A 26000-nucleotide genomic window follows, 5' to 3' on the forward strand; every position below is an offset into this window, starting at 1 on the left:
GTGCATGAAAGAGATGAGCTCCACTCCGCTGACAGGACTGTCCTCACCTCTTCACCTCAGCGTTATTTGTCAAGTCTGAGTCATTTTGGATGTTAAGATGCAGGAAACCTGCCAACTGCAGAGTTTATGCTGTTTTTGTGACAAACTAATGTAGAAGTTTCTATCACGACAGTTTGAGCTTGTTGTTGTGGACCATTGTTTCTGGGGACGGGGAATGGGAGGGCACAGATTGTGATATTAATGTGACTTGTGTTTCGTTATTTTATTATTAATATTACCAATTTTAAAACATAACTGCTGTGCGATTGTGCTGTTGTGTTTTAATGTGCTGAGTAAAGTCATTTTTCACACCATGTCTGACAATACAATCTGTGCGACACACTGAGAAAGTCGTGGGCGTTGTAAATTCAGCTACACAGTAGGAGAACAAGTTCCTCCGTCCAGCTGTTTCTAATTTTGTTAGCACCACCTGAGTCTTCTCCCATTTCGACTTCCCGCATCTGCAACCTCCGCAGATATCGACAGCGCAACTGGGTTGCCAGGTTGAGGTCACAAATGGGTTGAAGTTTGTATGGCACGTCCGCTGTGTGTAACTGTACTACTGTACTGTATGTTAACTTTAACGCAAAATTGTTAATATCAAATTACCATCATTGTGCTTGAGTAAATAAAACATGTATATACAAGAACTACACATTTAGCATCTTTGCTTTTCTCTTCTCTTGACTTTGAACTAGTTTCCTATTTAGATTAATTATCATTTATATTTGATAAATGTTTTTATTCTGCTAACGAACACGCTCCTTTAATCTTGCTTAGTTTGCTTAATGATTATTTGAACAATGTTAATTAGGTGATTTAGACGATAGACATTTAATGTGATATTTTAGCTTTGATTATATCATTGTAATAGATTTAGATGGAGAATAGATTTTAAATTGATGTAAAGTGTTAAGTGGTGTTTTCATTATTTCTTTATTACTTTTAATTTCACATTTATTCATTGTCACATCAAAAGCATTTTACACTTTCATGGTATATTTTAAGCATTTTACCATTTTACTGTTGATTGGTAGTTCATAATAGACTGCTCTTCTTTTCCTTGTCCAAATATATTTCAACTTATTTATTAATTGATTGTTTCTATGCTCAGTTTAATTTGTTAATTGATTAATTAGCTGGTTATTGTTTGGCTGGTGATTTCTTCACTTGGTAAATCAGTTTACAGATAATGGACTGTTCTGGCTTTTATATATAGGTATGCTCATTTTTGAAATTGCTACTAATTCCTTAAGTTGATTGTTTTGCCTGCTTTCATTGATCTCTGACTTGACAATTATTTCTAAGCTGTGACGCTGAATGGCTCATATTAATTGCTGGTCTTGCCAGGCTGACAGTGGCTCACAGCAGTTTCAAAGACTCACCCAATTAAACAGAACTTAAATACTCTTTGCTGACTGGTCTTATTGTAAAAGGTTCATCGAGGACCGAACTGTGATATATGTGGTTTTATTACCAATGAGTTTGGAGCTGAAGGACAAAAACAGCACATCTATGTCACGGTGACCTTTCCTTGTTCTCCTGAACTAAAACATTCAAACGGTTGAACAAAGGTTTAGTCTGGACAGGATCCATCCTTTCATGGTGTTTACTATTAACTGGAGATAGTTTCCAATCATCAGGCTCTTAAAACAACAGGACTTCTTCTCTTTCTGTTTCATTTTGAGTCACCTAGATTTTAAGACTTATTAGGTTTTGTATTCACGTTTTCATGCAGGAGGTGAAAGTTTCTTAATGGCAACTGTTTCTTTGAGCAGTTGTATCTTTAAACATCAGAAGACACAGTACTAACACCTGAAATTACAGGAAACAGACTTTAACCTCTGTGCTGTCGGTCTGTCTTAACGTCTGTAGCTGTTGTCGTCTTGAGTTTCTCAGTAACTTTGTGAGCAGAGAAATAAAGGCTCTGGCTAATAGCCCTGACGAGAGCGGACTTGCTAATTTGCTAATGGCTTCTTCTTCCTGTGGTCCATTAGATAAGCAGCAGCAGCCACCACACTTTGAACCAGCATGATGTAAACCCTGCTGATCATCATCAGCGTGCTAATGGCCTCTGAAAGGGAGAAAACACATTCAATCACATTTACTCACAATGAAAGATACGGTGGTGTGTAACGCTAACCGGAGCGGACCGGCCGCTCTTTCCGCTGTGTCACAGCACTTTGATTTTGTGATCGACACACTCTTAGATACTGTGCTGCTCTGGTTTTCTGGATGTGTCGGGTGATCGGCTTGAATCATTAGCACAGGAAGGTCCAGGCTGTATTGATTTAGATGAGCGCTCGACCCTGTCACAGCAGTTCATCCTTAACAGACACTTTACAAAGACAAAGCATTAACAGGACACACAGATCCACAGGTGCTGCTGCACACACACACACCATGATGCACAAACGCCGTGTTTGTGGTGTGTTAGGGTGCAGAGATCATTTTATTTCCAGGCGTGTGTGTGTGTGTGTGTGTGTGTGTACGGTTTAGCACAAAACCTTAATTAGAAAAGACAAAGGATTTAAAAACAACTATTCAGCAGACAGTCTCAAAACTGTGGGCCAAAATGAAATTAGGAGCAGATTTCACAATCAAGTGCCAAATTAAAGACCTAAATAAATGAAGGGAGAACCATAAGATGTTTCCATACAAATTCCAGAGCCCATAGAATAGTTAGGGTTCTGTTAAAACAGTGTAACTTGTATGATTTGGCCTTCACACTCACCTTAGCACAGCACAGAATTATCTGCTGTTAGGGAGGCTCTGGGTGGAACATCACTTTACAAGGACAGGTCCTGGTTTCTGCCTCATCTTTCCACCCATGACCAGACTGACCATACGCTGCCCAGTGTGGCTTTGGCAACCAGCTCTCACGTGACTATTCACCAATAACACACTTTCAGTTCATCCACTGAACCTGATCGACATACACGATTATGGGAGATGGTCAGGCTTAGGAAAAGGGATCAGGGCAGGTGTTGTCGAGACTGGAATCTTAATGCCAAGGTAATCCCTGTACATAATTATACACATACACACTTCGCTTTGTGTCTGCACACCTTGCTCTGAGATCAGGCTGCTCTGCTGTGCAGCAATTTGAGCTCATGTAGTTCAGGGTAATAGAGAACTGGATGGTTTGTCTGGATATAAAGATTTAGTTTTTATCTTGCATGTTTCTTCACTACTGGTGACCTGTCCAGGGTGGACCCCTGCCTTCCACCCAAAGAGAGCTGGGATAGGCTCCAGCAGGTCCCTGGGACCCTGGTTAGGGAATAAGGGGGTATAGATGATGGATGGATGTTTCTTCATTTGCATGTCTAAGTTGTTCATATTAGCAACTTAGACATAAGAAAACATGAAAAGCAAAAGTTCCAAAGGCTCCATCTAATCTGTGTCAGCCCTTCAATTAGTACAAACCTGGATCAGTTCCTTCTAAGTTTTGTTTTAAAATGCTCTTTGTTTTATTGTTTCTCTACTTACGATGGTTCCTGTTTCCTGCATCATCAAACCAAATGCAAATTACATCTATAAACACTATAATATTGTATTGTATGTATTCTCATTAATAATGACATGTCTATGCAAACATCCCATCAGCTTGTGGTGATAACAAATACAGGGGTTCCTTCTTAACTTGGTGTCACTTGCTATAATTATGGACATAGGTGTATTCAGGTTTGGCTGCTTTTTATAATGTTAATTAATGTTGTAATAATGAAGCATTTTTGGATCCACATCATTGCCTCACCAGTTTTTATTTTTCCCTTGGTCTCCAGTGTGCATGTCCCCCCGTTGATCATCAGCCTCTCTCTGACAGACTGTTTCTCTTTTCTGACAGAAGTGCAGAACTTGCACTTTTCCTTCAGTCCTCCAACTGTAACTCTGTTTCCTTTGTGCTTCAGTCACTGCTGTCGTTAAGCAGCAGCATCCGTCCAACAGTCTCACATCCCAACTCACGGCCTGTCATTAGCGCCTCGGCATATCGGAGCAGCGTAATGGCGTTGCAAAAAGCCTAATTAGATTTAAATTAGCGTCACTTTCTTGACTCAACATTATGGATTGAGGATGAGGGACTAATTATGCTGCTATTAATGCAGAGAGAGGTTAATGACGAAGAAGTTTGTCACCAAAACAGAACGAGGTGGGACGTGATCGGCTCGCCTCATTCGCGAGACGCTCCCTACCTTTCTGCTGAGGCGAGCTGTTCTGCCAGTTTGTGAGACGGCTGCACTTTCACTTTGCTCATGATCAATGTACACTATATATGTGGTAAACAAGTAATAACTCAGGTTTACAGGCAGTCAACTGCTCAGTAGATTACAGCGTAACTGCAGTGAGCCTCAGGATGCACGAACGTGACGTATTCACCTCCAATTATGTGTGTAACAAATCAAGTGGAGGTGTCCATCTGAACTTTAGATTACATCTATGCACAGGTGGGGCTGTTAGCAGGATCACTGCTCTCTTATACTGTGTGACAAGCAATTAATGCATGAAAGGCAAGACTGACTGCAAAGCAGCAAGAACTCGACTGAGTTACAATGTGAAAGACATTTTGTTGATTACAGAGTCCTAAAGGGAAATGTCATTACAAAGGGTCCTTCATGCAGAACAGGACAAAAACCAGCCACATATTCATGATTTAGCTGTTCTTAGAGATTCACCCCATTTAACAGGTGCAGTGTAGGGATCACAGACAGGGAGGACTCACACACGGGAAAGCAGGTGCAGTGAAATTACTTTAATAATGACAAAGATGACCAAGGCTTACAGGTGACAGGCAGTTCACAGCAGTGTGGGTGAGTAGCGCACAGAAAATGTTGCAAGGATAAAAGCAAAAAAGATGCATGGGGGAGAGGAGAGAGCTCCTTTGGACTTAAGATGGGAGGGGATTTATAGTCAGCAGACACCATGTCCAAGTGCTGCTCATTAATCTAATAGGCTCCGCCTCCTGCTACCGGCTGACAACACACAACAGGTAACACTGGTGTAAACACAGAGAAGTGATGAGGAGACTGGGAACGGGTCTGGGGAACCTCAGGTGACTGGGAGTGGAGGGAAGGGTATGTGCAGGTTAGAGAAGAGGTCACTGGTTCGATCCCTGGAGCAGCAGGATTGAAGGGTAGTTTGACGGTAGATTAAAAAAAGAAAGCAGCTATTCCCCCCTCACCCATCAGCACCACTGGACCAACAGCCCACCAACCAGTTGGCAGCAGGTCAGGCTGTGGTTCCACTGGGCAGCTAACTGAATATATATATATGCACAGATTACAGGTCTAGAAAATATGTATATGTACCATTTACCAATTTCTGCTTTTAAACATCTAATTGGAGTTTTCGTTTTAATCACTAAGTATCTGATCACAGAAACAGTTTAATGAATCAGAGCCGACATTCAGCAGCAGCTTTAAGTACTTGATCATTTTCAAAAGAGGAGAAATAACTGAGGCACAGCACGAAGATCCATCACTTCCACAACACAACCTGAACATTCTGGTATAGAGTTTTATTAGTTCCCCTTTATGAATGTTCTGAAGTCGTTCTTTGTCATAATTACAGTAGTTTGAACCTTCTTTGTGTAAAGTGCTGACTTTGTCTGGAGAGGCATCAGTTCTCAGAAACATCTAGGTATTTCAAAAGTAGGTTGTCAGTCATGGTTATGTCTGGTCGTGTTGCCATGGAGCTCCAGACGGGAAAAAAAAAAAAGCTTAAAATAATGACGGAGCTGCATGGTGGATCTAACTGTGACTCGAACTTATCCTGGATCAGTTCTGCAGCAGTCTGAGCTGATCCCAGACAGACTGTGGACGATGCTTATACACAGTTTATACCTTGTAATTTGTTTTAGTTTCTAACGTACTATATTTTCCTTAATGCATAGAAACATATTCACTTTAATTGTAATGAATTTTCTAATGAACATTTGATTAAAAGCGATTAGACGAGGACAAAACGACACAGATGAACACCGAATTGTGTGACTGAGCAGCTGAGGCCTCGGAGCTGATGGAGCTCAGCCTGCTCGGAGCTCCTTGACGTTTCCCCCTCTCCAACAACTTTTAATGTGACTTCAGAGAGAGACAAAATCTGGAGCTAAACACTGAAGACAAAGTATGCAAATGAGTAATTAGTTCAATAACAGTTTCCCAAAACAGCAGCCCTTAAGCAACTGCTCTGCATCTATTATAACAATTACCATATGCAGCGCGGCGTTGTGATGGATCTGCCCCTCGCTGCCGCCGCCACCTCCATCCCCACACCGGAGTGAACAAATGGGCAAACGGCGCACTAATGGGAGACAGAGGAAGGGTAAAAAACAGAAAAGACATCCAGCCCAGCGTGACTATCAGCTCATCCTGCAGACAAACAGGAAAGAAAAAAAATCTCCATCTGTGGAGGAAACTCTCCCTTACCGACCTTGATAGAGAAAGAAAAATCACTTAGACTCTCAATTAACAGGCAAAGATTGAGATTCTTTGACACCGTGACAAGGACTAAATCTGTAGAGCTGTTATTTTGCACATTATTATCACTTTCAAGTCAACTTCAATATGAGTCTGTTAAGGACTGTTCTGAAGATATTGGTCCCCTGAGCATTAATGAACTTTAATTTAATATAATAAGGAAAACATCTTGAAACCTTTCTAGCATCAGGTCTCTGGAAGGTAATTTATGCACATCCTGTTCACAGAGGTTTGTCATGAATCTGCTGTAGCTGAAAATGTGTGAAGAGCTCGAACATGAAACGGCACAATTTGCATTTAACACTCAACACTAATATTTAATAATCTTGACTATAAATAGATTAAAACTTGGTCTACAAGTTAAAATGTATTTTAAAGGTCTAGACTGTTATTTTAGCATTTACGGCAAATGACAGCAAATATTATATTATAATAATAATGATCATCCTGTGTTGTGGTGTGACATCATGAAAAACAACCAGTGTCTCCAGGTGACAGATGCATGTAAATGTAGTGAATGACAATCAGAAAGCAGTACTGCATTCTTAATGTTACTGCAGTAGAAGTCCAAAAGTACCAGCATCCAAATGTACTTGAAGTATCCAAAGTAAAAGTAGTCATTGTACAGAATGACCCATTTCACATCAATGTATCTGATAATATTGGATTCTAATTATTGATGATTATTGTGTTGATCACTTTAATGTTGGAGCTGGTAAAGGTGGAGCTGATGTTAACTACCTTATATACTTCTTATTTGAAGTACTTTCCATACCGCTGGGTAGCTGACGTTAACTACCTTATATACTTCTAATTTGAAGTACTTTATATACCGCTGGGTAGCTGACGTTAAGTACCTTATATACTTCTAATTTGAAGTACTTTATATACCGCTGGGTAGCTGACGTTAACTACCTTATATACTTCTAATTTGAAGTACTTTCCATACCGCTGGGTAGCTGACGTTAACTACCTTATATACTTCTAATTTGAAGTACTTTATATACCGCTGGGTAGCTGACGTTAAGTACCTTATATACTTCTAATTTGAAGTACTTTATATACCGCTGGGTAGCTGACGTTAACTACCTTATATACTTCTAATTTGAAGTACTTTCCATACCGCTGGGTAGCTGACGTTAACTACCTTATATACTTCTAATTTGAAGTACTTTATATACCGCTGGGTAGCTGACGTTAACTACCTTATATACTTCTAATTTGAAGTACTTTATATACCGCTGGGTAGCTGACGTTAACTACCTTATATACTTCTAATTTGAAGTACTTTATATACCGCTGGGTAGCTGACGTTAACTACCTTATATACTTCTTAATTTGAAGTACTTTATGTACCGCCGGGTAGCTGACGTTAACTACCTTAAGTACTTCCAATTTGAAGTACTTTATGTACCGCTGGGTAGCTGACGTTAACTACCTTATATACTTCTAATTTGAAGTACTTTATATACCGCTGGGTAGCTGACGTTAACTACCTTATATACTTCTAATTTGAAGTACTTTATATACCGCTGGGTAGCTGACGTTAACTACCTTATGTACTTCCAATTTGAAGTACTTTCCATATTGCTCAGATAAATGTAGAGCAGGAAGATGTACACGGTTTGGCTCTGACATGTAGTGAAGTCCAAGGATCATGTAACACCAATTGGAAATACTCAGAGTACAAATACCTCAGACTTGTACTGTAACTGTATTTCCACACTGGCACAAAGTCTAATTAAAGAGTATTTTTTACACCTTATGATGTGGTTATGACAGTGGGCCTCGATTACTGACAGCATGGCGGCGGTGTGTCTCCATAGCAACGAGCTGGCATACGCTAACGACACTGTTGATTTGTCGCCCGGTCTCAGCAACCTTGTAAGGTGATGGTGAGGTGCGGGCCCTGTGTATGCATCGGCGGCTGGACTGCTGGTGATAATTAGTCTCTGCAGCGGCACCACTCTGACTGGGTGCACATGTGCCACCTGTCACAGGTGTATTCTGGGAGATGCGGTTCGGTGACAGCCGTGACAGCGCCATCTGGACCTGTCCGTATCGCAGGACGCCGACTCTGTGGTGACAAGCTGCAAGCAGTGCCAGGAGACTGTGAGATGAGCATGCATGTGTGTGTGTGTGTGTGTTTGATACCTCGTGTGAATATTCAGGATGACAGCAGGAGTGCATGTTGCATGGTGTGTAAGCAAATGAATGTTTCACACAAATTCTGCTGTGTCTGTGTGTGTGTGTGTGTGAGTGAGTTTAACTGGAATGCTGTTGTCTCAGTGTGCAGTCATATTGTGATTTCGTGTGTGCAGTTGGACATGTGTGTACAGTGTGTGTTGTTGTGTGTGTGTGCTGTAGCTGGAAATCTTGGACCTGTGTTTTTACCTTGGCAGTCCAGCAGGAATTCGTGCTGCTTTCTGACACGTGTTTTCAGGATTTCGTGCATGTGCAGTTTAGTTGTATGTGTGCACTGAATGCACTCGTGTGTTTGGATTTTCGGCCGTTAATAAAAATGAGGTCCAAGTTGACTGTGTTGCCAACACTTTTGGTTTTCCAGCTGCTCTGCTGTGGATTTTCATTTTCCACAGAAGATGATTCTACAGGGTGAAGAGTCAGCGACTACACTGATGTTCGAGTTTACCTGCTTTCAGTGTCTGTTGCACAGCAGTGAGCTGAGCTGTGGAACAGCTGAGGACACAGAACAGGCGAGTGATGTGGCACCATATAAAGTCTGTGGATGCAGACTCTCTGCTCCATGTGAAAACTTTTTCAGACAACCCAGTAGCAGTCCCTTGTCAGTTTTGCATAAAGTCACTCTATGATTATAAATGACCCTTTTGCAAAACTTTTTTTTTTTTGCAGTAACTAAAGGTCAGTGGTTGAAATCAAATCACCAAGACAACAGCAGAATACAGAGACATCTAACAATCTCCTGAATATTTGCTATTTACACATTAATAATAATGTGCACCTTGGCAGCTGGTAATATTTCCAATTTTAAAATCCCTGATTTAAATAAATGACAGACTTTGACACAATCATCCGAATCTGATTCTGAATCTTCCATCTGCAAAGACACAAGAGGAAAGAACCGAGGCAGAAACTGCAAAGTGTCTGTAAACATGGGAACTACTGAAGGAAAGAAAACTAAAAACAGTTCAGAGACAGTGCTTGTCTGGACAGCTAATGAATGAGTGTGTGTGTGTGTGTGTGTGCACATGTCTTTCTGTGGTTGTGTGGACACGGTTTACTGTGATACCATTCTTTGTGTGGACATTTTGGCCTTGTAAGGACACACACACACACACACACACACACACACACACACAGCTAAGAGAAACAGTCCATTGCATGTTTGTTGTAAATGAACTGCAAACACAAACACAGTGCAAAAAAGGTAATCAGCAATCTGATTTATAATCTATGTGATCCTCTGACCTTTCCTCTAGCACCACCACCAGGACAACATTTGCATTACACAATAGCAGGGTAGCCTAATAATAAAATTTCTAAAGCACTATCAAACTGCAATGTAATCAAAACCAGCTCCTTCAGACTCGAATGATCTCTGGCTGACAACCAGCATGAGATGCTTTTCACTCTGAGCTCAGTCTTTGTTCCTGCTGGAACATGATGGACGTGATGCTGCTGCAGCTGCCTCATGCTTGTGTGTGTGTGCGTGTGGGAGAGATGAAACGGCAGAGCAGATGAAAAGCAGCGTGTGTGTGTGTGTGTGTTGGGGTTCTGGTGGTGTAGCGGAGCGAGGTGTTGCCCGTTACATTGAGCCTCCCCCTGGGCTGGTAGCTCTGGAAGCTCTCTGGAAACTCACTTCACTCAGATACATGCAGATCAAACGCTGCATTGATCTCTGGGCTTCACACACACACACACACACATAGACACACACATATGTGCACACACACACACTAGCTTCAGCACCATTTCTACAGACACTCCCATTTCTTTCCACCAGAAGCTGTGTGAAATATGAAACACATGGTAATTATGATCCTGCCAAGTGTCAGTTACTGTTCACAGTGAATCTGTGTGAAATTAGCTCCATGCATTTTTTCCCAGCATCACTTTGATTGACAGATGTAGAGGATATATATACTTTACCAGCAGGTTGTCACTTTAAACCTACAATTAGACCTAGAAGTCAGACAGGCTTCGTAGCAAGACATATGCTGGTCTGGCTCCGAACTCTGCGCAGCATCTCCTGATCAGACACCTGATTTGGAGCAAAAACATCTGCTCAATAAGTCATTTTTTTCCTAGAAACTTCTGAGTTTTTCTTGAAATTTGGAGGTGAACAGTCTGAAAGATGTGGCTGTTTACCAGGCAGGGAGAGTCCAGTGAAAAGCTGCTGTTTAGTTGCATTATGGGAAATGCTAGGAAGTGAGGATATAAAACAGGTATGGCTGCCCATGCTTTTTATTTCTATTTGTTTATTTTGTTTTTATTTTTTATTAGAAAAGCATAATTTTATACTGTATGTGAAGCTGAAATGTTGGATTAAGTATTGTTTCATTCTGCCGCCACTGATTCTGAGAACACAGCTCTGGTTATAACAGGTTGGCTGTAAGATTGTCATGATGCAAATGCAAAAAGCAGCAGTCAGATTTTAGTTTCTGACTCATTGTGTTTGACAGTGACCTGCTGGCTTACAGGCCTCAGTGTCCAGGAGCCATAGTGTGTTCAGCCCCAGCAGCTTTGAGCAGAGCGCTGCCTGGCGCACATTAGTAGTCCCTGAAACAGCAGCAGATTGATGACAGCAATGAAAAGATGTACATGCAGAGCACACAAAACTCTCCTATGGGGCTTTAATTGTTTCCAGAGTTGCTTAGAAACAACAATCAACACACACACACACACTGACACACACACACTGATCCGTATGCCACTGGCGGCGTCAGTTTGTGCAGTTTCACCTGCAGTCCTGTAATCTCCAGTGGAGACGAGATGGACAGCGAATGGAAAAAAAACTTTCTGTAATTTAATTCAAATAGTTTGTTTATTCATAACAATAGTGTGAAGAGCCCTTGATTTAATTCAAATCCCTCTGGCTGCAATAACAGAGGCTTAACATCAGCGACAGACAAAGCCGCATCAGTTTGGTGAGGCTAAACATGCCCTGTAGCAAACTGACAGAGCTAGCTTCAGCTTAATGAACGCTCGCTCTGCTCTGTATTCCTGCTGCTCATGTGCACTCAGAGCTGCTGTGTTCAGAATTAAGTCACTCACTTTGCTCCACAGCTGAATATCTCCACAACTACTGGCCATGAAAGTTTCCGTGAATACTCGTGGTCCACAGTGGTCCTAGTTTGGTGGCCCACTGACCTTTTCACCAGCGCCAGCATCAGGCCAAAGATTTTTGGCAGATTTTATATATCGTGTTGCATGGGTTTATCACATGGATATTAATGTGCTGCTTTAAGTCAACGCCGATGTTGGTGGACCTCAGTTCCTCCCAGAGGTCTTGGATGGGGGGTGCAGACCTCTGTGCAGGCACACTAATACACACATTGTTATTGAATTGTGTTGGTCTCCATAGATTGTAATTAAAGAACTGTGGGGCGTCTTTTACGTTCGAGATACCACCATGACGCCCAGACCCACTTCAGTTTATGAACTGTTAAATGCTCTGGTCATGTTCCTGCTCCTCAGAGGATGAACACATCAGATTAAAGAGTCCTCAAGATCTTTCCTGGTGTGTCACAACTACTGTTTGAGTAGAGCTTACATTTGCCGCTGATATTCATGCCCCCCCACATCTTTTCCTCACACACCACAGTAGGGACACATGGCCATCTTCAGTGTCTCTCAAAGATTGTAAGTATTATTTAGTTTTAACATAGAGTCAGGGTTTAAGGGTAAATATTGTGTCTAACAAACGCTTTGGGACACCTTGTTTCTTCTAGAACACAAAAAACTTCAAACTTGAAACTGAAACTTTATTAATAAATTGACAGGGAGTTGTAAGCAGCACACTGTGCACACAGGGATTATCAAAGACAGACAGAGACAGATAGAGACTGTCTGCATCACTGCACAGTAAGATGTATTTTCATTTCAAACTAGATTTCCAATCAGAGCCATCTGCCTGTTGAAGCCTCTTTTCTGTGTATTTGGACTCGTTTTGAAGAGCTCGGCTGCTCTCGCGTGAAACCCTGCTGCACGTCACTGCGGGATTACACACTCATCTGGCTGGCGACACACCTCGAGGATCCCGAACGTCCCCTCCAACCACTCTGCAAGACGCTCATGGAGGCTGACTGTCCACAGGGACACAACATCCGCAGTATTCCTGTGAAAAACAAGTTATTCTGTCATGTTGCTGTTGTTTACTCATCTTCACATGGTTGTTTCATTTTTTTTTGCACACAGTGTCAACAGGAAGGGACCCACCCTGCTCCTATCTAATCACCACATTGTGCCTGAGACATCACGCTGTCACATCTCCAGCTCCCCCTGAATTTCCTGCCCGGCTTCAGGCTCCAGTGGCGTCCCTCCTCTTCATCCCTTTGATGGATCAGAAATCAGGGCACCAAACATAGCATGACCCCCCACCCCCACCCCTCAACCCAAGAATACACACAGGAAGTGTTGCAGTGTGTGTCTTTGATGTGTCAGACTACTTCACTACCCGCCTGGAAAAATGGAACGAATCAGAGGATTAGGGAGGCCTGGGAGACACTGTAAGCTGTGTGTGTGTGTGTGTGTGTGTGTGTTTGTTATTCACATAGCTGATAAGGTGAGTGTTGCATGTAGATGTTTCAGGCTTGTGTGTTTGTTGTGTTTACAGATAGTCAACAAGTGTTAGAGGGTGAGGGTTAACTGGCTAATCGCTGTGTGAAGTTTTTGTAAAGTATTGTAAAAATGGACTTGTTAGTCAATAACAAGAGAAGCAGAAGATCCCTTGATGTAACTCCCACCATCGTAAATAAATCAATATAAACATAGTTACTGTGGAGAATATAAGTCGGGCTTCACACAACAGAACAAATCTACAAAATCAAAACCTGCACCATCTATATCCACACTGAGGCTGCTGTTAACGGACTGTGGTGAGTGTGAACACAGCTTCCTGCATGGTAGCACTGCAGCCCACCTACTAGCCCGGCAAGTATTCACCACAGCACCAAGCTTCTCGCGCCAAATGATTTTCACTGACACCTTCTAATCGGACTGGGCACTAATGGAAACAAGGGCATTTCCCAAAATCCCAGATGTTCAGTACAAGTGGTTATGTCTCTGTTTAATGCTGTCCACTTGTTTTTGAGGACCGAAGATTCTGTCTGTGTTTAAGTGGGATGGGAGCCTGTTGTGCTCTGATACTGGGGCGACACGTTGTGATTTCCTAATGAATTCACCCACAGGCGTGTTGACAGGAAGAAAAAACATGTTTTAATGGGTAAATAAGTGAACAAGCAGTCATGGTGATGTGAGACAGCAGCGCCCTGCCTGAAACACGCTGGCATGTGTTGACTTGATTAAAGCAAAAGCTCTTTTATTTACAAAAAGTAAACAGTGGAGATATGAAGCAGAGGACGTCCACTCTCATTAAAGTGGACCATTTCCTTAGAGCTCACGTTACCCTTAATCTAAATGTGGGCTTTGAGGTCATTTTGTGTTGGACGACCATGCCCAGCTTCTTCCTTTTAATGGACTTCCATCAGAGGAAAGAAAACATTACTTATGTAACCTGAATGAGGTCGAGAATGAATCCCATTAATGTTTTATGGCTCTTTGAAGAAGTGTTGCATCTATTCAGTCGAATCTTTCACTTTGGTGGAGTGACGGGGGCAAGTCGTGCTAAGGAGTTGAATCTGCTTTTCAAAAGGTGTTCAAAAGGTTGGAGAAAAGAAAACAGCAAGTAAGCATCCATAAACAGAAACTGCATTACAGCCACTGCATACATTTACTGGCACATACAAAGACATTTTTAAGGTTTGACGGTAATGGCATTGCCCATGTCTTGAAATAATTACTCATTTTTGGGTTACCATTTGGCTAATACTGGGCTAATATGAAACAAAGCCAAATGCCCTGTTCCTTCATAATGGGAATCTGTTCAAATTTGAAGTAAAGGTTTCGATGGTGTAATTTCAAACATAGACATTCACTGTTCCTGCTAAAAGCCAAACCTTGTCCCCAGACATGTTGCATAGAGCACTTTAAACCTTGAATGCAATGTGGGTGGTAGACCATGACATACCAGCCACATTGGTTTTACAAACTATTTCTCATAGCTGGCAGGCCGCTGGCTTTTAGTATACACATCAGATAAATAGTAAATAAAGCCCTGCTATTGAATTACCCTTTATCCTACCACCACTGGATGTTCACATACAAAATGCTGCACAAACTCACTTTCATTTACTTTTTTGCATTTTTTTTTTTGGGCACATATCAGATCATTTCTTCATGTCTATCGTCTTTCTTCTACATTTACACAAAGTCCCACCCTGCCATGTACTGCACATTTCTGTGTGCATGTGTGTTTTATCAGTAGCAGCCTTCACTCAGCCTTCAGGGTCTGGAAGTCCCTGATGATAAAGCCATTTATTATTTACAGAGCAGTCCAGCAGACAAACAAAACAAAACAGAAGAAAAACAAAACAAAAAATCAATTAATTCAATGGGAATTATTCAGAAACTGCTTCGAATGTTAACAGGCAAGAGAGAGATGGGATACCTTCAAAGAATGCAGACAAAGTCGGCGAACAAAAGGGCTGAATCGAGGGAAACAGGCAAGATGTGTACAGCAAGAAATTACCTGAAGTGGTAGAAGAGACAAAGAGAAATCCTGCCCAGTGATGTGGTCAACTTAGCTTAGCACCAAGACAGAGTAGTGACTAAATCTACCAGATATGAATAAATAATGACCGAGAGACTCATGTGGCCAGTAGATGCTCATTTCTGACGTGGCTCATTATACATATTGCAGTGAATGGGATGAGGTTAATTGATTGTATTATTAGTTTTGGGTGAGCGAACTATTTAGATTTAAATTTAAAATTTGATCTTTTTTTTTTATTTCTTTCTTCAGCAGTTTGATCCTAAAACTTCAGCAAATGTTAGAGAAATAGTTTCAAAATGTAATTTAAACATTTATGATCCCCTCAGGCCAAAGTTTCAGTTTGGGTTAATATTTTCAGATTTAATTAAACATCATCTCTGCCTCAGATGTACTGCCTTTAGTTAAAATAAATATGTCTAAAAATTACAACCTGGCCAAAAAAGTTTGAAAAAAAATATGTTTAGGGGCTAAAAAATACATCATGGACAAAGAAATTACCTGTAGTTGCTAAAAAAATATGCCCTAGCCAAATACATCTGGTCGCTAAAAAAAATAATTGCTGATAATGTTTAACAAAAAATTAATAAGTCTTATTAAAACTGCTGAAAAAATGTTCCATCATAACAAAGAGTGTAAATGTTGTCAGAATATTAGATTATCAGTGTTTTAAGAACTAGCTTTCAAATATTTGGAGAACATAAAACGGTGCCCACGAAAAAAAAACGATAGCAACCATTGACGTTTTTAAAAGAACGCTGTTGGAGACTGAAAAAAACGCTAATAAAGGAATTAAAAAATGACAGTGGGAAAACATGAGAACATTTTATTGTTCCAACAGTGTTTTATTTTAAATGATTTGGGAATTTGCAGTTACTCCTGTTTTAACAAAACTGAACCATAATGTTCTCTTTAACAAAACACATTCTGGGAAGGTTTTAAAATCTCTGCGATAAAAACGACATTTGAACATTTATGTTCAGTATTTTTATTAGTTTTTGTTGTAGTAGCCTTTCTAAAAGTACACAATATCAAATTAATAATAAAGTAACACTGCTTCCGTTTAAATGTTAGAGATATTGCATTTTTCTGATGCTGCTCACAAATGCTTAAAAACAACTTTGGGCTTGTCCTCACGGTGTATTACAACTCGCCTGGCCAGCCAGACCCATGCCTTTCATGAATGTGGGTCTAGACCCCCGTGTCATATGAGCCGGGCTAATCAAAGCTGTTTATTTACAATGGGGCGGGCTTTACGCTCCAGTCATCCAATCAGATTTAAACAAGCCTTGTAATTACACACTGACTTGTTCATAACGTTCCTCAATGTCAGTCCCAAGTCTTTCTACAACTGGCTTTTGTTGTTTATACCGTTTATACAGAAATATACACAGAACTGGTGATAACATCGTGTATTCTCATGTTTTTACAACAAAAACGACAACGTTCATTCACTAGCGTCTCTACTCTCCTGCACTGGTCTCACTGTCACTTTGCTCTCATGTCATATCGTTCGTTTCTCTGATTGGTCTATTCTTCGTCCATTGGCCCGACCGCTGGAAATCGATCGGACTAATTCTTTGTATATAATGGAAAATAAGTTAGGGTGGCTGGCCAGGATACATTACTACTTATCGCATACTACTACTCTTACACATGCAGTAAACACACCTAACCTGTTCCAGTTAGCCTATGTCAGTGTGGAAGTTGGTTTTGATTGGAGCAAGGGATCAGGGAAGGTGTCTTGGCAAATTAAACTTTTTAGAAAGTTGGTAGAAAGTGTGTGAAATTGTCATATACACCTAAAGGGAACAAAACTGGAAAAACAGATCAAGGCCAGAAGCGTTTAATTGTGTTTTTCAGGACAAAGAGAAGATGTGTCCAACATGTTTCCTGTCAGTTCCTCATCATTTCGTCTCTCAATCTGTCCATCTGTCCTCTACTGTGGGCAGACTCAGACAGAGACAGAAAGAGGATATGTAAATAGACGCCTCTCTGCTCATTCATTATTCATATTTCAGTAGCCGGTGAATAATCAGATTACAGCTGACGAACGGGCTGAATTATTCAGGCGGCTGTGATTGGGCCTAGGGATGTGACCGGGGGTCGTTGAGGGTAAGGAGACCGGAAACAGGATCCCTGAGGCGCTGAAGGTCCCCCCTCTCCACCTCCCTGCAGCGGCTCGTTCCTCTCTCCTGTCCCTGGCAGATGTTTCCCGGTTCGTCAGTCGGGTTAATGACCGCATGGCGGAGTGGAGAGAGAGCGACGGTGGGGAGCCTGATGACGTGCTCTCATTGCGACCTGCTGCGAAGGAGGCAGGCTGAATAATTGAAAGGAGGTGTTGAATTGATCACCGCGCTGCATGGTGCAGTGATTGGCAGTGATGACTTATGTAACAACCCCCCACCACTTCACACACACACACACACACACACTAGAGTATCTGCACAGCTAAAGAGGAACCCCAGCAGTACTTTTAATATCATCATTCAAAGAGTCGTATATGAGGAACAGGGTTTTACTTGTCTCTCCAAAGTAAGACAAAGCGGGTCGACCTCCCAAGCTGACAGTCCACGGCTCTTAGTGTCTGTACCTGTCCCATGTTCTTTTCACTTTGATTTACACATTTCATTTTGCACCCTGAGCCAATCTACTAGCAAGGCCACTGGGAATTTTTCTGCTGGTCTGGGTCAGTCCGGGTTTAATGCAAGTCCAGCCCCGTGTCTTCTCCTGGTGAAGGACAGACAACATTACCCAACATTTCCAGGTCCTTTAATCTAACTCAGATAATCTTACACAAAGATGCCTGCGTTTTTATTTTTGGTGAAAACCTTAGCTTCCTACGTGTTATACTCTTGACATTACGAGCCTTTTGAAGAGGTTTCTTCTTTTTGTTTCACCCACTTGAGATAAAAACTGATTGCATAGAGGTGTCACTCATGACAGTGTGCCAAAGGCAGAAAAACTGAGATGGACCTTCCTGCAGACAAGGTGGCACATCACGTTCATGACCTCAGAAGTTGTCAACTTTTTTTCATGAGCAGGGTCGGGGTCAGGGTTAACATTGACCCAACCCATAACCTGCCAAGGCTAACAGTTTCCAGCTAATATTTCCAACTTCCTTCCGTACAACTATAAAAGCTGGATTGATTTGACTTACAGGACTGACTCGAACACATGGAGAGAATGAATGAAGAGAAGTGGTGATTCTGATTATCATATGGCAGTTTAGCTGCTTTCGATTTGTCCATGAAGAAGCAATTTCAGGAAATAACCAATCACAGAAGTGCCAGATCTCAAGCATTCAAAACCCTAAGTGCACTACTGAGCCATTAGAGGCTGGAGATAAGTGATCTCCAGTGCTCCAGTCAACACAGTCAGCTGCAGACTGAAGTATGTGTCTGATTGGAACTCTATCAGAAGACTCGCAGCAGATAGAAAGACAAAACTGCCTTAAAATGCTCTTCATGTTTGTTTCCGTCTCGCTGCGTTTTGTTGTTATGGCGTCGGATCCGAATGACTGACTCTGTGGGGATTGGAATGTGTGTGCGTGTTATCATGTGTGGTTAGCTTAGCACTGTTAGCAAACACAGCCTGGGTAAATATGCTGAGAGGATGCCCTACATGAATTCACTGTTCCGCAGACTTTGTACAAGTGTAAATAAACACAACTGTCGCCCAGGTTGAAATGCTCTGACAACAAAAGCAGCTGAGAATGAATAGGAACTCAGATCCTGTCTAAATTTACCTTAACTTAAAGTCTGTTAAGTTTTTCTGTTCTGCTGAACTGGAGAGTTTGTGTTTTCAGGACTAATGACCATGTAAACCTGATTTTTTTTCTCAGACACCATAACATGGATAATTTTAGTGAGCAAGAGTTTGGAAATGGGGGCCATGTCAGGAATTAATTTAATTTCTCATTTTCTTAAAAGCATAAACGAACATCAGTCAGAGATGAGGTCTTAAATATACACTACTAGGTTAAGTAGAGTTAGTCAAAGAAACATTCACAAACATATAAACTGTATTATTAATGCACTATCAGTAAAATATTTATCATATAACCTAATAGGACTGGTGACCTGTCCAGGGTGTAGCCACTGAAAATCTCCAGGTCACGGTCTAAGAAATTTGTCAACCAAACTTTGCAGACGTCTCTAAGTATAATAGGCATTCTTTGTTCCTAACCTCACACAGAAATAAACCATTAAATGCATAGTGTGTAATTCTGCTGGAAATTCCCATTATTTCAATATATTTAGGTTTGCATGAATTGTGACATTTCTTCTGAAAGTCTTACAGTAAGCCATGAAAAGAAGATAAGCTGATAAATTTTAAACCAGATAAAGAGATGGGTCGATGGGGGATCTGCTGTGGGAAAAAAATGAAGCCATCTATCAGTAAGCATCCAGTGTGAAATGTGACAATGCAGCAGCAAAATCATAAGTGATTTATTTACACAGAACATATTAAGTCACTGTACAGTCCCACAGACTATGATTCAGACAGCCAATCAAATGCCTGGTTTCCAGTCTGACTCTAATGTTACCCAGAGGCCCACAGGGGAGGGGGTCTTTTGTGTGTCTGCGTACAGGACGAGCTGAGAAACCCACAGTGGAAAAAAAACAGCCACTAACAGGCAATTGTATTAGTGCTCATGAGGCATGCATGCATATTCACGTGAGATCCATGCATGAAGAGCACGAAGCATGAAGCATATGGAGCCAAACACGGAGTGCCACATGCACGATCACGATCCTGTCTGAATGTCTGAACAATCACAGGTTCCACATAAAACACTGATTTTATTTCACATGTGATACAGTTTAGACTTTGTGGTGTGATTCTTCCTCTTCCTCCAACAAAAAGTAGGAAAGTAAATCAACGAAATTAAATTTCTATTTTTTCTTTTTTGACTGACTTACTGCAAAATATTCTTTTAGGAGTTATCAACAGATAAAGCAATCAGGGAGCACAATTAAAATCCCAATTTCACCTGTCAACAATTTCATCAAAGTCTGTTAAGGAATTATATTTGCACTTCCTTGAAGCTGCTGATTAAACCATCAGTGCAAAAGAAGAACAGAAAGCTCAGATTCGTCACTGATCTCTGTGGTCGTAGTGTTCAGAGATGCCCAACAGGAAAAGAAAAGAAACCTCCAGAACCAGCAGCTTCTCCAACGCTGCAACCTCACAATAATGAACTCTTGGTGTCAGTGATGAAAATCACTGCATCTGAATCATGAAAAGATCAAAATCAGTGTAGACATTTTTAGATGTTTTCTGTTTTTTTCATTTTGGAAATATTGACATGAATGTTTTAAAAATAACGAACAAGTATGTGGATCGTATTTGTTTTAGGATCTATGAGAGTAAAGCTGCAATTGCTCGATGTGGCGTCATCAGACCTCGCCACTCGATCTGTGAAACTGTGCTGCCCCCCCCCCCCCTCCCCATCAAACAGCACTGAAAACACCTGGGCCATGTTGAACATAATTGTTGACCTCTGCTGCAGATGTTTAAAATCCTCAAATGTGCACAGGTGTTGCAGCGATGCACACGCAGCCCTTTGGCGATGGCAAGAAGGAGTTTATTTACATCGGAGAAACTGGAGCAGCTGTTAGTTTTCCACAGTGTCAATCTCTGAATTTTATGACTGTAAAGTAGATTCATCCCAGAAAGTCTTGAGAAATTCAATACCTACATATATAATAACTTAAATTCAGTGTTCAGTATTCAGATCTGTTGCTGTGGTGACGGGACCTGTGATGTGCCTGCCTTTTTAATAAAAACACACTGGTTGGAGAACACGGAACATTTCGGTATTCTCTTCTAATGCACTTGCTAATGTCTGACTTCTATTCTTTAGCTTATTTACGTTTCTGTCTGTAAAGATGGACATTTATTCTGGCGGCCTGAGCGCCGACTGTTCCGCACTGAGAGAAGCACTCGGTCCATAAATACGTACACAGAATGTACAGCTGCTGTCAGTCCCAAATTACCAAAAGCAATTTCAGAGGAAAATGAAAGGTGAATGTACATCATCATTTGTCAAAGGCGCAAACAGTGAGTGCTGCCAGGGAGCTGCAAATAGTATTTCAGGGCTGACCTCACACTCTCCAAACCCCAATCCGCCGTGGCCTTGTGCTCCAGCTGCTGCGTTTGTGCTCTGAGCGCTGAGATGTTTTGAGGAGAGTCGAGATTCTTTAGGCCAGGGGGCTGAACATCTCTGCCGGCTATCGAGGCTGAACTGGGTCAGCCATCTAAACCACCCCAGGGAAAGGGCCATCGTCAAATGCTAATCAGTGCTCGGCCAAGGGTGTGCTTCATTTCTGTGCCTGTGGGAATGTGGAGGAGACCCAAACAACTCTGCCCTGCCTGACAGCAGTCACAGGGAAACACGCAGATCTTCTGAAATCTTGCTCTTAATCAAAATACAGCTTTGTTCATCAAGCTCCTGATCCTGAGTGCGCACACATGCACTGGCTCTGCTGGCAGGGTTTACTTGTATATACTTTGGCATTTTAGAATTTGGCCCAGTGTTTTTTGGTTCCAGGATATTGTTTCCCAGTGTGTTGCTGATGCATCTGACAGGATGTTTACCTGCAGCTTGTTCGAGAGACTTTCTGTGCTGCTGTAGAAACATGGCGACCCAATATGGCTCCCTATGTCGATTTACAAGGCTCATTCTAAGGCTAAGAAAACGCACAGTACATACAGTTTGTATTTTTAATAATAGACACCTGTAACATCATATTTATGAACATTATATCTCATTTCTGCTAACAGATTGCTCCAAAGATTAAACATTGACAAAGATCCCATCTCCATTACGTCCTTGCTCTACTTTTTGACTCTTTCTTTCGCGTCCTATCTCTTTTTTCTTCCCTTTCTTCTCTGTCCCGATCATATTTTCTCCTTCTTACATACTAACTACCTGAGATGACAGCAGTATTGCAGGATAAGGTATAAGGTATAGGATGAAGCAATGATTAAACTGATGAAGCACATTTTTTCTGGCTGCAGTGTTGTGAAGAGCTCATGACCTCAAATTAAGCTGCTGCACAAACTATATTCTGTCAGTGGTGAGAAACCACAGATGATGTGGAAAAAGCGTCTCCGCTGGAAAAGAGTAGCGATTAATGAGTCCTAAAAAATAAAGAAAACATTTGAAGTAAACTTCTCCTCAGGATCTGACTCATTATGTTGATGGATGAGGCGTTCAGGTTCATGGGGAAGCTCAGAGGTTCAGTGGCTTCTCTTCCATCCAACTTTGAACAGCTCATTTTATTTAAGAGATATTTCTCTTTTTGTGACTGAAATGTGTAAAAACCTCACTCCATAACCAAATGATAGAAATATATATGGATGGATTATGACACAATGGGCCCCTGGGCACAGATACATTACAGGCCCCTGCTTTGGTCGAGTCAGACTGGGCAGCCTCATGATCTATAGTCAGTTTGTGTTGTTCTGAATCATTTTGCATTAATCTTTACTGATTAGTCAATATACAAACAGTTGTACTTGTTTTGTGACTCTGTTCATTGTTCTGCACAGTTTAGTCATTTTGTTGGTTCTGGAGATTTTTTATGTTTTTTCTAGTGTTGTCGACGTTTGTTGGGAAGTCAATGAAATGACTGCAAAACATCTACAGAGTTCAATTATCCCTACATGATTCGAAGGAACCCCTGAGCCCTTGGGCCCCTAGCTTGTGCCTGGTAGGCCCGTTCAGTGATCATACTTTAGAAACTAAATCTCGTTTGTTAAGATAAAGTGCTGGTCATGATTTTTGGAGGGGAAGCTGTAAATGTCACACACTTTGGAAAACCAGCTATACAGCCTGCCCAAGCTAAGGCCTGGAAAAACTAGTTTAATTCCACGACAGGACATTCTGTAGCAGTAAATGGGAGTTTGTACTGATCACCACAGACCTGATTCATCTCATACATACAGGGAACCAGACCGCTGCACGTACTGAACATGACCTTGTTGTGGTCTCGTTACAGAGCCCAGAGTCACCTCCTACATCTACTGTTTCTTTAGAGTTTGGAGTCGATTTGCTGTTGTGTTCACTGACAACTGTTTCCTGGTTGTACGGCAGTCAGAGATTTGTTTAAGAATCTGACAGCATCTGAGTGGTTTCCAGAAGAGCTTGGAAGACGTGTTGGGTTGACTACTGGTTGACTTACAGATAGTAAAGTGACAAAATTCAGCAAGACAGATATGTCAGCCAGGGCTACAGAAACTAAGCACAATGTCAGTTAGAGGAGAGGAAGAGAAAATGAAATGCTAGCAGGTGGAAAAGGTTTTAACGTGGGCTGCACAGGAGAATAATTCACAGGATGCCGAGGTGTTTCTGTCTGAAATGGAGCTTCCTGTTTACCTGTTGACTGTGACGCACAGCGGGGGACACCGTTCCATTACCAACATGATGATTCTGCTCTTCATCCACCACCAGCTTACGTCCACCTTTCTTTCCCAGCATATATCTGACCCTCCTCATTCCTTCCTTCCATGGGCATTTTCCACCTTCCCTCCTCTTTGTTCACCTAATTTGCACTTCCTGCTGCTCCAGAGAAGATGCTTTATTTTAAATTATTAATTTGCCTTTTCAGACAGAGCTTTGAGTAAATCAGAGTCACAGCAATACACTGCTATTTGTAGAAGAAATTTCAGAAAAATCTTCTTCTGCAGCAACAAAAACTATTCTCTTAAAGTGAATCATACCTCTTTGTTTTCATGTCTTAGTTTCTGAATATGCAAACAAACTTATTTCCCGGCAAATAAGATGCAGCACTTTGAGAAATGTTCATAATGCTGCTTCATAACTCAAAGAAAACAATAGATAAATAATACATGCAGTGTCCAAACAGCAGATACAAACTGTACATACAGACTTCATCTACACCAACACACACACTGAAGCCTCGAGAAGATAAATACTTCACTGCCTCCTTCTTAGTTTTTCTTCTTTAATATCTAATATCATTCATGGTTCATTTATCTGTTACAACCAATGATTTCAACTTGACAGTAAATGTGAAAAGAAATCCAGATAATTCTGGGTGGGATCACAGCAGCGTTGGCTTTGTGATTCATCTGTCCCGGCTGGTGTAAAAACTGCAGCTTCATGAACGGCGGCTCTGTTAGGATGCTCTGCTGTCTCGTCACTCACAGCTTCCCCTTTCTTCTCAGTGGGAGTCCAGAAAGATGAATCAGTAAATCTCTGACTGAGGTGCAAAAATACAGGAACGAAGCAGAATTATCCTTAAATATCAGCAGAACTGACCCATGTCCTGGGGTCACACAAGGAGCAAAATCCACAGCTCCAACGTTTCCTCCTCTTCCTCGTCCCCTTTTCTTCCGTCCGTTCTGCGTTCTTCTCAGAAGAACAAACCCAGTGTTGTGTCTTTTCACGCTACAGCTTTTCTCTGTTGTGGCTATTGCCTTTTCTCCTCCTGCAGTACATTATCTCAGCACAATAGTAAACATGCTATTGGAAGTGGAACAAATTTCTGTTTTAATGGGATTATTTCCAAAATGCTTTCTGTTCTCTGATGCCTGACCCCCCACCACCCCTCCCCCCGTGTGATTGGGTTGTCATTTAAATTCATCCAGACAACAAGTCTTGTCTTTTTGTTGATAGACTTTAGGCTAAAGCAAACGTGTGTGTGTGTGTGTGTGTGTGTGTGTGTGTGGACACTGTTATCGTCAGCTGAACACGTCGCTGAAGGACGTCTCCGAACTGATTTTTCAGAGACAGAAAGTAAAAAAAAAAAAATAATAATAAAATCCATTAAGTAGTAAATAAGTTTTTTCTCTTCGCCCCCCTCCCCACACCCCCCAGCAGACAGCCATGCCTAAACCCGTTGCCGAGCCCTCCTAATCTCCTAATAAGATTATAAAAGTGAAAATTTGTTTGTACATGCAGTAGCTGCAGATAATTACATGTCTTGTCACATGAAATCTGCCCTGGATCGGCTCGTCTCTGGTTAGAGCCTTAAATTGTGCCAGAATGGATTTCAGAGACACTAAAGAGCAGATCAACCTCTCAGGCCTCTGGTGCTTTCTTTTAATCTTACCACTCTCCTTGCTTTTCACATTTTGTATTTCTGTCTTAACCTCTTCTTTGTTCTCCTATTTTTCTATGCCTTTGTTTCCTTTCCCCACCGTTGCTCCTTCTCTGCCTCCTGTTTTTTTTATTTTTTACATCATCTACACAAACCTTTATTTTCTCATTTCCAGTGCTTGAAATGGGGCAAACGTGCTGGTACGTATTCACATGTTGGTGTGAGTATCACTCAGTATCGGAGCAGTGTAAGAAAATGTAAAAGTGTTAGCCTCCGTTCTTTCTACAGGTAATAAAAGGTGCTAGAAGATATTGCTGGTGTTCCCAACATGCATTCATCTACTGAAGGGAACAGCACTATGTAACTTTCGTCAACAGGTAGGATCACTCAGCCCCCCATCTGCTGCCAGCGGTAGTGTGCGACCTGTTTTACTCACAGCCTGGATGGAGTTAGCCAACAGCTAATTATAACAACTCAATCATTAATAAAGCAAAACCATCTAACACGGGATTCTCAAAAACCAACGCCATGAGGGTTTTGTCAGAGGAAGCGAAGAAAAGAAAGAGAGAGAGTGATCAGACCTGAGCCCAAACACGAATCAGTATC

This window comes from Mastacembelus armatus, chromosome 10 (genome assembly GCF_900324485.2).
Source record: "Mastacembelus armatus chromosome 10, fMasArm1.2, whole genome shotgun sequence".
NCBI classification, from domain to species: Eukaryota; Metazoa; Chordata; class Actinopteri; order Synbranchiformes; family Mastacembelidae; genus Mastacembelus; species Mastacembelus armatus.